Raw genomic sequence first — 17,620 nt, 5'->3', positions numbered from 1 at the left:
TTCAAGAGTTCTCCCGAGTTCTCCCCTGATTCGAGCTCATGTAATGTATGTAGCGGGTACGTAGGAGCTCGTGGATGTCACGTAGCGGCTCGTACGAGTAACGGTAGGTACTCAGGAAATCCGGTAAACTCTGCCTCGGTGGAGGTGGGTTCTCTGGATGCTTTCAAGAGGGAGCCAGATAGGGCTCTTAAAAATAGCGGAGTCAGGGGATATGGGGAGAAGGCAGGAACTGGGTACTGATTGGGGATGATCAGCCATGATCACATTGAATGGCGGTGCTGGCTCGAAGGGCCGAACGGCCTACTCCTGCACCTATTGTCTATTGTGACGTTTTGTCAACACTGTGAAAAATGTCCACGAGTTAGAAAATACTCGTGATGAAAAAAATGGTTACTTTTTACTCGTACGAGCCCCTACGTACCCGCTATGTACATTACACGAGCTCGAATCGGGAGAACTCGGGAGAACTCTTGAATGACCTCGTACAGTGGGACAGGCCCTTCAGTGTAATTACAGCCATCACACTGCTGTGTAACAGACCTTACTGGATTCAGTTTTGGCACATTGTTCACCTCATCATCTGGTGTTGATTACTGTTGGGAAGTGGTTTTGCGTGTGAGGCGAGTATCTATCGCCTCGCTTGCTCCCTGCTTTGAGAAGGTGGTGGCGAGTTGCTTCCTTTAAGGCCCTGTCCCACTTTGCGATTTTTTTCGTCGACTGCGAAGGTCAGTGACTGACGCCCTAAAAACCGTCAGGTTGTACGACACTCCGCGTCACCGACATGCCAAGCGGCGACACTCTGCGTCACCCGCCTTCACAACACAAGAAGGTTACACCGAAGTATAATAATCACATTGGAAATTAACTTATCTACAATAAATCTAAGGAACAATAACTTTTTAATGGATAAGTCGGCGCTTTATATACCCGCGTCACCGGCCGTCACCCGCAGGACAGCGTACGTCAGCGTGTGACAGGGCGCACAACATGATAAGACACCCAGATGTCGCCTGAAGATTTTGAACATTCCCAAATCCAGCGGCGGCAGGGAGACACCGCGCGTCACGACATGCGTCACCCCGCGTCACGCTACGACCACGCCGCGACAACCTCTTTTCAGGCTGTCGCCGAAAATGTCGCCCAAGTGGGACAGGCCCTTAAACCATTGCTATCTATGTGCTGAGGCAACACTGGCGGCAGTGAAAACAGTGGACCCAAACACCCCAGCGCAGTGCTGTAATGTGGAGGGAGTCACACAGCAACCTTCCGAATCATGTCAATGGTTCAATGGTTACCATGTGCTCCAAGGTACAGCGACATTCTCCTTTTCCACACAGATCAGTAAGATTATTGCCATGCAAAAATACAATCTCAGATTAAGTAAAGAATATAGATACAGCCCAGCGAATCCATATGCAACCAGGTTTTGGCACCGTTTCCCAGTCCCAAGCTGCCGTTGGTATTAAAGGCCCGTTGCAGGCGTCGCTTCTGACCGGATCATCCCGTGAACGGTCGCCCATCTCCTTGCCCGGACACCTTCCTGTGGACACCTCCCGCAGCCAACCTTCAGGGTGTGGAATGTTTAAGAAGGAACTGCAGATGCTGGAAAAATGGAAGGTAGACAAAAATGCTGGAGAAACTCAGCGGGTGAGGCAGCATCTATGGAGACCCTTCTTCAGTTTGGCCCATTGTATCCATGCCAGCTTAATCCAATCCGCACCACCCCCCTCTCATTATTTCCCTGTGACCCTCCAACTCATTCCATCTTGAGCATGAGTGAATGATTCACCCATCAACTTCCACCCCCCACCACTCACCCACCCATCCACCTCTACACGGTGGTCAATTTACAATTTGCCTACCACACTTCTTTGGGAAAAGGGGGAGGGGCAGGACCCTTCCCTGACATCAGTCTGAGGAAGGGTCTCGACCCGAAACGTCACCTATTCCTTCGCTCCATAGATGCTGCCTCAGCCGCTGAGTTCCTCCAGCATTTTTGTCTACCTTTGATTTTTCCAGCATCTGCAGTTGTTTCTTAAACACATCTTTGGGATGTTGGAGGAAAACCCACGCAGTCACAGGGAGAACATGCAAACGCCACATGGACAACACACAGGTTTGAGGTCAGGATGGAACCTGGGTATCTGTCGCTGCGAGGAAGCGGTTCGATCAGCTTTGCCACAGTGTAGCACACATTACAGCCCATACTTTATCGTCACTATCTGATGTAGAAGAAGGCCATTGGACCTATCAAGACTATGTTGGCTGTCATCCCATTAATCCCACTCCCTTAATTACCTAGTGCACCACCAGACTCAGGAACAGCTTCTTCCCCTCTGTTATCGGGCTTCTGAACGGTCCTTCCATAAGCTAAGGTCCTGTCCGATTCAACAAATAATGTTTTATTATTATTAATGTTTAGTGCTTTCTGAGTCATTTGTAACTGTCACTGTATGTCATGTTGTTACTTGTGGGCGGAGCACCAAGGCAAATTCCTTGTATGTGAATACTTGGCCAATAAACTTACTTACTTACTTACCTCTACCCCATTGTGGACATTGGACTTTGTCTGTGGAACTGATGCTCTACAATGCTGAGAACTATATTCTGCACTCTGTATCTTCCCCTTTGCTCTACCTATTGTAGGTATGTTGCAAAGCCTACCTGAAGCGTCTTTGAAAATCTGCTGCTGCGGGTGTGCGCGATTTTGGCGCCGTTTAGAGGGGGCGGGTTTAAAACGCGATTTTCTCTAGGCTGTTCAAATCGAAGATGTTCAGCCTAGTTAATTATTAATGAAAAATCGCTGGAAGACCCCGTCGCAAAAGCTATTATTAGTTTTAAAGGCCTCGTATAATAGTTATAGTAGTTTAAAAATCAATCTCTAAACCCGCGACCGCCAGCAACCGCAGGGTCTCATAAAGCAGACAGCTGAAGTTAGGTTGTATATTTTTACATTAAAAAGGGCTTCTAAAGATCCCTTTATACAAAGTTTAATATTGCGAGTAGCTCATTTTGGCCCCATTATATCGCGCAGTATTTTTCTGGGCATTTGGGGCACAAATCTACCGCAATGTGAACGTTCTAAACCAGCGCGTTCCACAGGGACCCACTAGAAAGCTGATTTAAATGGGCATTTATTTACAGCAATTGAACACTAAATTCCTTCCATTTGGCCTATAAATTAATGTAAATGAGATTTAAAAATCATGTTTTATTGTGAATTATTTGTGAATATTATTTGGACATTTAGGCTATTTAAAAATGTTAATCATTTATTAAGAAATGGATAGATGTTTAGATCTAGTAATTGAAGTCTGAAATTAGCTACAATTAGGTAACTAACTAATTATATGCTTTAATTTCAGGTCATCCAAGTAAGATTATTTTATATTTGTTTCAGAATGCTTCAATCTATGATAACTGAAAATTTCATTCAGTTCTCTTAATTTTTAAGAAAGTTATGGGCTTTTGACTGTTCACGATCACAACTTTTTTGTTATGTCCATAGAAAATCAATAGGGAACAAGATGCTCATTTCCGAGTATGAAAATGGCATAACTTTTTAAATACTTGAGATATGAAAGTGAATTAGGTGTCAAATTAAACTTATTTTTATGCTTTATCTGATGGGATAAATTACAGACTTGATTTTTAAAATCTCAAAATTTTGTAACATTGCTACCTATTGTACTCGAGTTTGACTTGATTGTATTTATGTATAGTATTATCTGATCTGATTGGATAGCATGCAAATACATGAATCACGCACAATCTTTCCGCTGACTGGTTAGCACGTAACAAAAGCTTTTCAATGTACTTCGCTACATACGACAATAATAAACGTAACCCATTTGTCCGACCAAGAGAGCACCCAACGCCTTTACTTCTTTGGAAGGCTGAGGAAGTTCAGCATGTCCCCAACAACTCTCACCAACTCCTACAGATACGCCGAAGAAAACATTTTATCGGGATGCAGCACAGCTTGGTTGGCGAACAGCTCCATGCAAGACCGCAAGAAATTGCAGCGAATTGTGGATGCAGCCCAGACCATCACACAAACCAACCTCCCATCTATTGATTCCATTTACACCTCAAGCTGCCTCGGCTGCCTTGAAATACCGTGATGGTATTTCGGTCACAGTCACAGAGGCCGACGTCAGAAGATCCTTCAGAGGTGTGAACCCTCGGAAAGCGCCAGGACCTGATGGTATACCCGGCCGTGTTCTAAAAACCTGTGCGGACCAACTGGCTGGAGTTTTTACGGTCATTTTCAACCTCTCACTTCTGAGGTCTGAGGTTCCCACCTGCTTTAAAAGGTCATCAATAATACCGGTGCCCAAGAAGAGTAAGGTGACGTGCCTCAATGACTATCGACCAGTGGCACTAACGACTGTAGTGATGAAGTGCTTTGAGAGGTTGATCATGGCGCAAATCAACTCCTACCTCGACAAAAACCTGGACCCACTGCAGTTCGCTTACCGCCACAACAGATCAACGGTGGATGCGATCTCACTGGCTCTCCACTCCGCTCTTGACCACTTGGACAACAAAAACTCATATGTCAGGCTGTTATTCATTGATTACAGCTCAGCATTTAATACAATTGTCCCCTCCAAGCTGGTTACCAAGCTCTCAGATTTGGGTCTCTGCGCATTCCTCTGCAATTGGATCCTCGACTTCCTCATTCACAGACCACAGTCTGTTCGTAAATGTGTCAGCCTCGATAACAATCAGCACGGGAGCACCTCAAGGCTGTGTGCTCAGCCCCCTGCTGTACTCACTCTATACTCATGACTGCGTAGCCGGACATAGTGCGAACTCCATCATCAAGTTCGCTGACGATACCACTGTTGTGCGACGAATCACTGATGGGGACGAGTCAGAGTATAGAAGTGAGATCGAGCGACTATCCATATGGTGCCAGCGCAACAACCTGGCCCTCAACACCAGCAAAACCAAGGAACTGATTGGGGACTTTGGAAGGGGTAGGATAGGGACCCACAGTCCAGTTTACATCAATGGGACAATGGTGAAAAGGGTCAAGAACTTCAAATTCCTGGGCGTGCATATTTTCAAAGATCTCTCCTGGTCCCAGAACACTGATGCAATTATAAAGAAAGTACATCAGCGCCTCTACTTCCTGAGAAGATTACGGAGAGTCGGTTTGTCAAGGAGGACTCTCTCGAACTTCTACAGGTGCACAGTAGAGAGCATGCTGACCGGTTGCATCGTGGCTTGGTTCAGCAACGTGAGCATCCAGGAGCGGAAAAGGCTGCAAAACGTTGTAAACACTGCCCAGGCCATCATCGGCTCTGACCTCCCCACCATCGAAGGGATCTATCGCAGTCGCTGCCTCAAACAGGCTGCCAGCATCATCAAGGACCCACACCATCCTGGCCACACACTCATCTCTCCGCTGCCATCAGGTAGAAGATACAGGAGCCTGAAATCTGCAACATCCAGGTTCAGGAACAGCTACTTCCCCACAGCCATCAGACTATTAATCACAACATCAAACAAACTCTGAACTATGACAGCCTATTGCACTTTATCTGTTTATTTATGTGTATATATATATATTCTATGGTATATGGACACACTGATCTGTTCTGTATTTATGCCCACAATATTCTGTTGTGCTGCAGCATGCAAGAATTTCATTGTCCTATATCGGACACATGACAATAAACTCTCTTGACGATTCTTGAAGGCCAGCAGCATATTCAAGGACCAGTCGCACCCTGGCCACTCCCTCTTCTCCCCTCTCCCATCAGGCAAGGGGTACAAAAGTGTGAAAACGCACACCTCCAGATTCAGGGACAATTTATTCCCAGCTGTTATCAGGCAACTGAACCGTCCTACCACCAACTAGAGAGCGGTCCTGAACTACTATCTACCTCATTGGTGACCCTCGGACTATCCTTGATTGCTTTTTGCTGGCTTTATCTTGCACTAAACGTTATTCCCTTACACTGTGGGTGGCTCGATTGTAATCATGTACAGTCTTTCCGCTGATTGGAGAGCACGCAACAAAATATTTTCACTGTACCTTGGTACACGGGACCATAAACTAAACTGAACTGAATTGCTTTCCCCGTGCCAGGAGAGGGAGGAGGCGTTGCTCCTGAAGGCGGCAGTGGAAGAGGAGATGCGGTTGCTGCGGGAGCGGTTTGCGGACAGCCAATGGGCACTGGGCACCGCCTGCCAGGTCCAGGAACGGCAACGGCAGCACGCCAGCCAGCTGGACGTGGGGCTCCGCAGTAGTGCCAGCCAGGCGCGGGCGGCTGAGGCCCTGCATCACGCCTTCCTGCAGCAGCTGGCCGCCCTGCTCTGTGACGGCACCACCACCCTGCCGTCCACCCAGGAGGCCATCAGCAACAGAGTGAGGGAGCTCAGCGGCAGCCTCCGCACCCACACAGCCGTGAGTGTCCTTGCGGGGTGAGGTGGAGGGGGTTAGGTGGTGGGGGTGAGGTGGGGAGGTGGGGGCGTGGTGGGGAGTGGGCGGGCAGAAAAGGGGGAGAGGGGCAATTTAGCCTAGTAGAAGCAAGCAACTGCAGGTGCTGGTTTACAAAAAAAGACACCAAGTGCTGGAGTAACTGCCTGCCCCAGTGAGTTAGTCATGCAGCACGGAAACAACTTTTCAGCCCATCTTACCCACACTGGCCTACATGCCCCATCTACATGAGTCCCTTTTACCCCATCCCCTCCCTATCCACTCACGCATAGCCCCTAACTCGCAGGCGCATCTAGAGGGAGAGGGACGGGGGATAGAGAGAGAGTGCAGAGAGAGGGGGCAGAGACAGAGAGTTTGGCCCATATCCCTCTAAACCTGCCCTATCCATGTACCTGTCTAAATGTTTCTTAAACGTTGTGATAGTCCCTTTTTCAACTACCTCTTCCGGCACTCATTCATGGACCCACCCACCCTCGGAGTGAAAAGGTTTTCCCTCAGGTTCCAATTAAATCTTTCCACCCTCACCTCAAACCTGTATCTTCTGGTGCTCGATTCCCTTACTCTACATTTACCTGATCTATTCCTCTCATGATTTTGTACACCTCTATAATATCACCCCTCAGCCTCCTGCGATCCAAACATTGTAGCGCATCAGTTCCAGAGACAAATCCCAATGTCCGCAATGGGGTAGAGGTGAGTCGGAACAGTACCCTAGCTTATGGAAGGGCCGTTCAGAAGCCTGATAACAGAGGGGAAGAAGCCGTTCCTGAGTGGTGGTGCGTTGGAAGGATGCAAAAAACTGATGTCCAATGTCTTAACCTAGTAATATAACAACATTTAAAAGACAGGAAAGGTTTAGAGGGATATGGGCAAAAGCGGGCAGGTGGGACTAGTATAGATGGGGCATCTTGGTCGGCATTGGCAAGAAGGGCTGAAGGGCCTGTTTCCGTGCGGTATGGCTCTGACGCCTCTCCATGAAGTGTGGAGTCATACAGCTCAGGAACAGGCCCTTCGGCCACAATATCCGTGCCAATTATGGTGCCAAACTAAACTAATGTGGTCTGCCTGCACATCACATCGTTCCTCCATTCCCTGCATATCTCTGCCCCTCTCTCTCTGTGCCTCTCTGCCCCTCTCTCTCTCTGCCTCTCTGTCTCTGCCCCTCTCTCTCTCTCTCTCTCTCTCTCTGCCCTCTCTCTCTACCCCCCCTCCCTCTCCATCTCTAGACGTGCCTTCGAGTTGGGGGCTATGCGTGAGTGGATAGGGCGGGGGATGGGGTAAAAGGAGCGAATTAATAATATTAATATAATATCAAGGGGGGTGGTTAGTGTGTGTGTGTGTGTGTGTGGGGGGGTTGTGTGTGTGGGGGGGGGGTGGTTAGTGTGTGTGTGGGGGGTTAGTGTGTGTGTGGGGGGGGTTGTGTGTGTGTGGGGGGGGTGGTTAGTGTGTGAGTGGGGTGGTTAGTGTGTGAGTGTGTGTGTGGGTGGTGGTTAGTGTGTGGGGGGTGGTTAGTCTGTGTGTGTGTGGGGGGTGGTTAGTATGTGTGTGTGGGGGGGGTGTGGTTAGCGTGTGTGTGTGTGTGGGGGGGTGGTTAGTGTGTGTGTGTGGGTGGGGGGGGGGGCGTATGTGTGTGTGTGTGTGTGTGTGTGTGTGTGAGTGTGGGGGGTGGTTAATGTGTCTGTGTGTGGGGGGGGGGGGTGGTGGTCAGGTGTGTGTTGGGGGGGTGGTGTGTGTGTGTGTGTGTTGGGGGGATGTTAGTGTGTGTGTGTTGGGGGGGGAGGTGGGGGGGGGTGGTAGTGTGTGTGTGTGTGTGTGTGTGTGTGTGTGTGTGTGGTGTGGGGTGGGGGTTAGTGTGTGTGTGTGGGTGGGGGGGGGTGGGGGGGGGGTTTGTGTGTTGTGTGTGTGTGGGTGTGTGGGGGGGGTGGTTAGTGTGTGCTGTTGGGGGGGGTAGTGGTTAGTGTTGTGTGGGGGGGGGTGGGGGGGGTTAGTGTGTGTGTGTGTGTGGGTGGGGGGGGTTAGTGTGTGTGTGTGTGGGGGGGTGGTGGTTAGTGTGTGTGTGACGTCACAGGCCTCCCCCACCCCCACAGCGGGTCCCACCTGGGCCTAGTACCAATCTAAAAGCCTCTTACCCACCACAATCATTTCTGCCTTTCCTATCTGTGTAGTGGTAGAATCACACAGAAAACAGGCCCTTCGGCCCAACTAGTCCATGCCGTCCAGCATGCATCATCTACACTAGTCCCACCAGCCCACGTTTGGCCCACATCCCTCTCAACCTTTCCCACTCAGGAAGAATAAAGCCTACTAGCAGTATCCATGATATTGGCCTTTGGTTCCTGATATTGAAGTCCTGGGAATCCAGAAATGTAGTCTTCACGGTTGGGAAGGCAGGCGAGGCTGAATTTGCTGAAAGCGGGTAAACAGACAGGATTTATTCCAAACTGTGAGTGCTTGTGATGAAGTAAATACTAAAGAAATTGCCCTGGTGGGAGGTGTCGGCCAGAGGACAGGATAGCAGGTGATCAATACAAGTACCAGAGGGGAGTTTTGGGAAACATTTTTAACGCAGAGAATCGCTTTGATATGGAAAACAATGCCTGAACTGGCAGATTCTGTAAAAGCCTTCCAAGGGGAATTCGAAATATGTTTTCAGGGGGAAAAAAACAGTAGCAGAACAATGATAGTAGCTCAGCCAGGTACAATAACAACATTTAAAAGACAAATGGATGGGATGGTTTGGTTTTGGTTAAAAAAAGACACAAAATGCTGGAGTAACAGCAAGTCGGGCAACATGTTGTTTAAGAAGGAACTACAGATGCTGGAAAATCGAAGGTAGACAAAAGTGCTGGAGAAACTCAGCGGGTGCAGCAGCATCTATGGAGCGAAGGAAATAGGCAACGTTTTTGGGCCAAAACCCTTCTTCAGACTGACGTAGGGTGGGGGCGGGGAGAAGAAAGGAAAAAGGAAGAGGAGGAGCCCGAGGGATGAGGGAGAGCTGAGAAGGGGAGGAGACAGCAAGGGCTACCGGAAATTGGAGAATTCAATGTTTATGCCGCTAGGGTGCAAACTACCCAAGCGGAATATGAGGTGCTGCTCCTCCAATTTCCGGTGGTGCTCACTCTGGCCATGGAGGAGGCCCAGGACAGAAAGGTCGGATTTGGAATGGAAGGGGGAGTTGAAGTGCTGAGCCACCGGGAGATCAGGTTGGTTAAAGCGGAGGTGTTCGGCGAAACGATCGCCAAGCCTACACTTGGTCTCACCGATGTAGATCAGCTGACGTCTAGAGCAGCAGATGCAATAGATGAGGTTGGAGGAGATGCAGGTGAACCTCTGTCGCACCTGGAACGACTGCTTTGGTCCTTGAATGGAGTCGAGGGGGGAGGTAAAGCGACAAGTGTAGCATTTCTTGCGGTTGCAAGGGAAAGTGCCCGGGGATGGGGTGGTGCGGGAGGGAAGGGAAGAAGTCAGGCAACATCTCTGGAAAAGTCTGTCCCGTTGAGTTACTCCAGCTTTTTGTGTCTAACATCTCCGGGGAGCAAGGATAGTTGATGTTTCGGGTCGGGACAGTTGTACAAGACGTTGGTGTGACTGTATTTGGAGTATTGTGTTCAGTTTTGGTCACCCTGCTGTCGGAAAGATGTCATTAAAATGGAAAGAGTGCAGAGAAGATTTAAGAGTCAAGGGTCAAGAATGTTTTATTGTCTTTTGTCCCAGATTGAACAATTAAATTCTTACTTGCTGCAGCACAACAGAACCTGTAAACAGGATGTTACCAGGACTCGAGCTCTAGGGAGAGGTTGGACAGGCTGGGACTTTATTCCTTAGAGTGCAGGAGGCTGAGGGGTGAACTTATAGAGGTGTATAAAATAATGCGGGGAATAGATAAGGTGAATGCACAGAGTTGTTTACCCAGAGTAGGGGAATCAAGAACCAGAGGACACACGTTTAAGGTGAAAGGGGAAAGATTTAATAGGAACCTGAGGGGCAACTTTTTCACACAGAGGGTGGTGAGTGTATGGAACGAGCTGCCAGAGGAGGTGGTTGAGGCAGGTGCTATCACAACATTTTAAAATACATTTTGACAGGTACATGGATCGGAAAGGTTTAGAGGGATATGGGCCAAACGTGGGCAGGTGGACTAGTGTAGATGGGACATGTTGGTCGGCATCTTGGGCCGAAGGGCCTGTTCCTTGCTGTATGACTGGAAGACCTAACTAGCTCTGTGCACACGCACACACAAAAACACACACACCCATGACACACACACCATATACATATGTGTACTACACATTCACACCACACACACATATACATATTCCACACATATACAAATACCACATACCTCATACACACACACACACACACTATATACATGCATACACACCACACATACACACTCCACACACACACACGAGGATTAGATCGGGTAGACGCTCAGAGTCTCTTGCCTAGAGTAGGGGAATCGAGAACCATAGGTTTAAGGTGGTGATGGAAAGATTTAATAAGAACCTGAGGGGTAACCTTTTCACACAAAGGGTGGTGGGTGTATGGTACGAGCTGCCAGAGGAGGTAGTTGAGGCTGGGACTATCGCAACGTCTAAGAAACATTTAGACAAGTACATGGACAGCACAGGTTTAGAGGGATATGGGCCAAATGCAGGTAGGTGGGACTAGTGTAGTTGGGACATGTTGGCTGGTGTGGACAAGTTGGGCCTAAGGGTCTGTTTCCGCACTGTATCACTCTATGACTCTGTGACACACATGCCAACATGCATACAGGCACACACACATGTGCACTTCACACACCACACACACACTCGCGTGCATCACGCACACATCACGCAAACACCCTACACATACTTCAACTTCAAAGCTCTCATGCTCTGCAAAGCAGCGTGTGTGTGTGTGTTGAGGGCGCTCCACTCAGCTCTTTGCCATTGTAAGTGTTATTGGTGCCGGTGTTGACCAGAAACCGTCCAAAGTGTTGTGTGGTTAACGTCGACAAAAAGCAGTTTGACCGGTAACCAAGGAAACAGCAGAGTGTCAAAACTGCAAAATAAAATTCTACGAATTCACCCAATGCATTATTGAGTTTCTCAAAACCTCCCCTAGAGTATAAATCATTTATAAAAGAATCATGTGGGATTAAAAATCAAACTCATGCTCTTAATGAGGGTAGACAAAAATGCTGGAGAAACTCAGCGGGTGAGGCAGCATCTATGGAGCGAAGGAATAGGTGACGTTTCGGGTCGAGACCCTTCTTCAGACTGTCCTATCCATGCACCTGTCTAATTGTTTCTTAAATGTTTGGAAAGGGAAACTAGATGTATGAAAAGGTTCAGAACAAATCGAAGCTGGCACCTATGGCCAAGGAAAAGTGGAGCTCACAATGGTCCATTGTTGGTTGTGAGAGAGATGATAACGAAGGGATACGAACAATGAAACTAGCAGGATGACTGGAGTGCGAGAATGACAGAGAGAGTGTCAGCTGGGGTGTAAGCTGTGCGAGCGAAATATGAGGTGCAATATACGAAAATAGGTGGAGGGGCAGGTAGTGTAGAGAAAGCAGGGACTCTGCAGAAGGACTTGGACAGGTTGGGAGAGTGGACAGAGAAGTGGCAGATGGAATATAGTGTAGCAAAGTGTGGAATCACACATTTTGGTAGCAGGAATAAAGGTGTAGACTATTTTCTAAATGGGGAGAGAATCCAGAAATCGGAGGTGCAAAGGGACTTGGGAGTGCTGGTGCAGGATTCCCAAATAGTTAATACAGAGACATGGCTGCAAGAGGGCCAGGGCTGGGAACTGAATATTCAAGGGTATACTTCCTATCGAAAAGACAGACAGGTGGGCAGAGGGGGTGAGGTAGCTCTGTAGGTGAGGAATGAAATTCAGTCTCTTGCAAGGGGTGACATTGAAACAGGAATTGTGGAGTCAGTAAATCATGCTTGACTAATCTTCTGGAATTTTTTCAGGATGTAACTAGGAAAATGGACAAGGGAGAGCCAATGGATGTAGTGTACCTGGACTTTCAGAAAGCATTTGATAAGGTCCTACATAGGAGATTAGTGGGCAAAATTGGGGCACATGGTATTGGGGGTAGAGTGCTGACATGGATAGACAATTGGTTGGCAGACAGGAAACAAAGAGTAGGGATTAACGGGTCCCTTTCAGAATGGCAGGCAGTGACTAGTGGGGTACCACAAGGCTCGGTGCTGGGACCGCAGCTATTTACAATATACATCAATGATTTGGATGAAGGGATTCAAAGTAACATTAGCAAACTTGCAGATGACACAAAGCTGGGTGGCAGTGTGAACTGTGAGGAGGATGCTATGAGAATGCAGGGTGACTTGGACAGGTTGGGGGAGTGGGCAGATGCATGGCAGATGAGGTTTAATGCGGATATATGTGAGGTGTTAAATTCTAGAGATGGTGCCTGACCCGCTGAGTTAATCTCAACACAGACAGTCTAGAACACCCAGTGTGCACCAACACCAACACTCAAAGTGAAGATATTTTGCTTGGGCAGCTTGGCATATCATGATCATAAGAGATAGGAGTAGAATAAGGCCATTCGGCCCATCAAGTCTACTCTGCCATTCAATTACGGCTGATCTATCTCTCCCTTCTAACCCCATTCTCCTGCCATCTCCCCATAATCTCTGACACCCGTTCTAATCAAGAATCCATCTATCTCTGCTTTAAATATATCCACTGACTTGATCTCCACAGCCTTCTGTGGCAAAGAATTCCACAGATTCACCACCCTCTGACTAAAGAAATTCCTCCTCATTTCCAAAAAGAACGTCCTTTAATTCTGAGGCTATGACTTCTAGTCCCAGACTCTCCCACTAGTGGAAACATCCTCTCCACGTCCACTCTATCCAGGCCTTTCACCATTCTGTACATTTCAATGAGGTCCCCCCTCATTCTTCTAAACTCCAGCGAGTACAGGCCCAGTGCCGACAAACGCTCATCACAGGTTAACCCACTCATTCCTGGGATCATTCTTGTAAACCACCTCTGGACCCTCTCCAGAGCCGGCACATCCTTCCTCAGATATGGTGCCCAAAACTGTTCACAATATCCCAAATGCGGCCTGACCAGCGCCTTATAGAGCCTCAGCATTACATCCCTGTTTTTGCATACAAGCCCTCTTGAAATAATTTCTAGCATTTCATTTGCTTTCTTTACTACCGATTCGACTTGCCGATTATAGGCAATAGACAATAGGTGCAGGAGTAGGCCATTCGGCCCTTCGAGCCAGCGCCGCCATTCAATGTGATCATGGCTGATCATCCACACTCAGTACCCTGTACCTGCCTTCTCCCCATATCTCCTCACTCTGCTATCTTTAAGAGCTCTATCTAACTCTCTCTTGAAAGCATTCAGAGAATTGGCCTGCACTGTCTTCTGAGGCAGAGAATTCCACAGATTCATAACTCTCTGTGTGAAAAAGTTTTTCCTCATCTCCGTTCTAAATGGCTTATCCCTTATTCTTAAAGTATTACAAGTATTAAAAAATTCTGAGAAGCACAGGTCGGGTAGACAGTCAGTAGCATTTTCCCAGGGTGAAGATGTCGAAGATGAGATGGCATTAGCTATAAGGTGTAAGGGGCAAAGTTTAAGGATGTGTGTGGCAAGTTAGGTGCCGGGAATGCGCTGCCGGGGGTGTTGGTGGGGGCAGACACTGTCGTGGTGTTTAAGAGGCTACTGGATGGACACATGGATATGCAGGAACAGTATGGATTATGTGCAGGGAGAGGTTTGTCAGGTATCAACTCTATTCCTTGCTGTGAAAGAGACATAGTCTGAAGAAGGATCCCAACCTGAAACATCACCTATTCCTTTTCTCCAGAGATGCTGTTTGACCCGCTGAGATACTCCAGCTTATTTTGTGTCCATCTTCCGAATCATCACCTATCCATTTATATCCATATCACCTGACCCGCTGAGTTAGACAATAAACAATAGGTGCAGGAGTAGGCCATTCGGCCCTTCGAGCCAGCACTGCCATTCACTGTGATCATGGCTGATCATCCCCAATCAGTACCCCGTTCCTGCCTTCCCCCTATATCCCCTGACTCCGCTATCTCTAAGAGGTCATTTAAGACTGAGGTGAGAAAATACTTTTTCACCCAGAGAGTTGTGAATTTATGGAATTCCCTGCCACAGAGGGCAGTGGAGGCCAAGTCACCGGATGGATTTAAGAGAGAGTTAGATAGAGCTCTAGGGGCTGGTGGAGTCAAGGGATATGGGGAGAAGGCAGGCACGGGTTATTGATAGGGGACGATCAGCCATGATCACAATGAATGGTGGTGCTGGCTCGAAGGGCCGAATGGCCTCCTCCTGCACCTATTTTCTATGTTTCTATCTAGCTCTCTATGTTTCTATCTAGCTCTCTCTTGAAAGTATCCAGAGAACCGGCCTCCACCACCCTCTGAGGCAGAGAATTCCACAGATTCACAACTCTCTGTGAGAAGAAGTGTTTCCTCCAGTTACTCCAGTACTTTGTGTTTATCTTTATTCTTGACATGGTGTTCCGTACATGTGGGCCGAAGGGCCTGTTCCTGAGCTGCGGTGTTCTATGTTCTCTGGGACTGGCTGCATCCCACGATAACCATGTACGTGTGCAATGTGTTTGACAGCGAGTGGCCAGGATGGAGGAGGAGATCTCGAGGCTGAATGGGCAGCTGGAGAGTCAGTGCAAACTGCAGCGTGAGTCACTGGACCGCGCTCACCGGGCTGAGGAGAGGCTGAGCGACCGCGAGGAAGCCTTCACTCACCTGGAGGGGCAGCTCACCGCCGAGCGGCTGCTGAAAGGGGGCCGCCACTTCGAAAGGCAGAGGGTGAGTGAGTGAATGCGGTGCCCCCTCACCCCCCCCACCCCGACAGTATGACACTCCCTCACCCCAACCCCCCCCCCACAGTGCGGCACTGCCTCCTTGCCTTCTGACTGCATTTCTCACCCACCATCCTCACGTTTGGACACCCCTCTGCGTAGGTAGGGGAGAGGGCAGGGCCGAATATGTCCTGGTCGGGTTGCTCCTAGGCCTGGCCAAGCTGGCCTGCCCCTTTTCCGGGGTTACGTCCGCGCCCGGGTGGTCACAGAACCAGGGGTCACAGTTTAAGAATAAGGGGTCGGCCATTTAGGACTGAGATGAGGAAAAACCTTTTCACCCTGAGAGTTGTGAATCTGTGGAATTCCCAGCCACAGAGGGCAGTGGAGGCCAATTCACTGGATGCATTCAAGAGAGAGTTAGATAGAGCTCGTAGGGCTAAAGGAATCAAGGGATATGGGGAGAAGGCAGGAACGGGGTACCGATTGAGGATGATCAGCCATGATCATATTGAATGACGGTGCTGGCTCGTAGGGCCGAATGGCCTACTCCTGCACCTAGTTTTCAATGCTTCTATGTAATGGGAAGGGTCTACATTTCTGGGACCGTTGAACACCGCGTGGGGGTGTGATGTATCCTTAATAAGGATTGTATTGGAGTTATTTGAAAATGTAGTGCGTTAGATAAGTTGGTGATTTTGGTGGTGGGTGTGTTACCACGGTTTTGTTTACACGTTCTCCCTGTGACCACGTGGGTTCCTCCGGGTGCTCCGGTTTCCTCCCACATCCCAAAGACGTGCAAGTCTCTAGGTTAATTGTCCTCTTTAAATTGCCCCTAGTGTGCAGGGAGTGGATGAGAGAGTGGGATAACATGGAACTAGCATGGACTGGGCGATCGATGGTCGGCGTGAACTCGGTGGGCCGAAGGACCTGTTTCCATGCTGTATCTTTCAATGATTCATAAGTTCATAAGTGATCGGAGCAGAGTTAGGCCACTCTGCCCATCGAGTCTACTCCGCCATAATCACGGCTGATGGACACAAAAAGCTGGAGTAACTCAGTGTGACGGGCAGCATCTCTGGAGCAAGCCAACCAGGATATCTTCCCTTATGTCGAACCAGTCTGAAGAAGGGTCTCGACCCGAAAAGTCACCCATTCCTTCTCTCCAGAGATGCTGCCTGTCTCGCTGAGTTGCTCCAGCTTTTTGTGTCTATCTTCGGTTTAAACCAGCATTTGCAGTTCCTTCCTACACATAATCACAGCTGTTCTATCTTTCCCTCTCAACCCCATTCTCAAGATTCAAGATTCTAGATTCAAAACTTTATTGTCATTGTGCAGTGTACATACAGAGACAACAAAATGCAGTTAGCATCTCACCCAGAAGTGCGAACACAGAATAATGGAACAGTAAAATATATATATGTATATACAGTAACATTAGTGCAATTTTCGGGGGGTGGGGGGGGGATATCAGTCACTGGGGGAAGGAGTGTCAGTGGGAGGGGGGGTGACTGGCAATCACCAAGGCGCAGAGTTAAGTAGGGTAACAGCCGCAGGGAAGAAGCTGTTCCTGAACCTGCTGGTCCGGCAACGGAGAGACCTGCAGCGCCTCCCTGATGGGAGGAGGGTAAACAGTCTGTGGTTGGGGTGAGAGCAGTCCTTGACGCCCCCTTCGCAGACATCGGCTGCTCTGGACAGACTCAATGGAGGGGAGTGAGGAAATGGTGATGCGTTGGGCAATTTTCACCACCCTCTGCAGTGCTTTCCGTTTGGAGACAGAGCAGTTGCCAAACCATACTGTGATACAGTTAGTAAGGATGCTCTCGATGGCGCAGCGGTAGATGTTCACCAGAATCTGAGGAGACAGATGGACATTCTTTAGTCTCCTGTCTTCTGTCTTCTCCCCATAACCCCTGACACCCATCCTAATCTATGCCTTAAAAATATCCATTGACTTGGCCTCCACAGCCTTCTGTGGGAATGAATTCCGCAGTTTCATCAATCCCTGACTAAACAAATTCCTCCTCATCTTCTTGATAAAAGAACGTTCTTTTATTCTGTGGCCTCTGATCCTAGACTCCCCCACTAGTGGAAACATCCTCTCCATAGCCACTCAATCCAGATTCAATGACACAATACAGGATTGTGGGAGATTGATTTCTGGCAAGGGTCTAGCACAAGTATGATGGCCCAAATGGCCATGTTGTGTATCACTCTGTTAGTGCAGCCAGGCTGTTGCAAGCTGTACATTTAATACCTGCGCAGTGCTGATTGTCTGTGATGACAGCATTGCCTCCTTTCACCTCTGCCTTTTTTCGTGTTGT

This window comes from Amblyraja radiata, chromosome 9, assembly GCF_010909765.2.
Source record: "Amblyraja radiata isolate CabotCenter1 chromosome 9, sAmbRad1.1.pri, whole genome shotgun sequence".
Taxonomy (NCBI): domain Eukaryota; kingdom Metazoa; phylum Chordata; class Chondrichthyes; order Rajiformes; family Rajidae; genus Amblyraja; species Amblyraja radiata.
The sequence above is the reverse complement of the archived record's forward strand: the minus strand, read 5'-3'. Positions refer to the sequence as shown.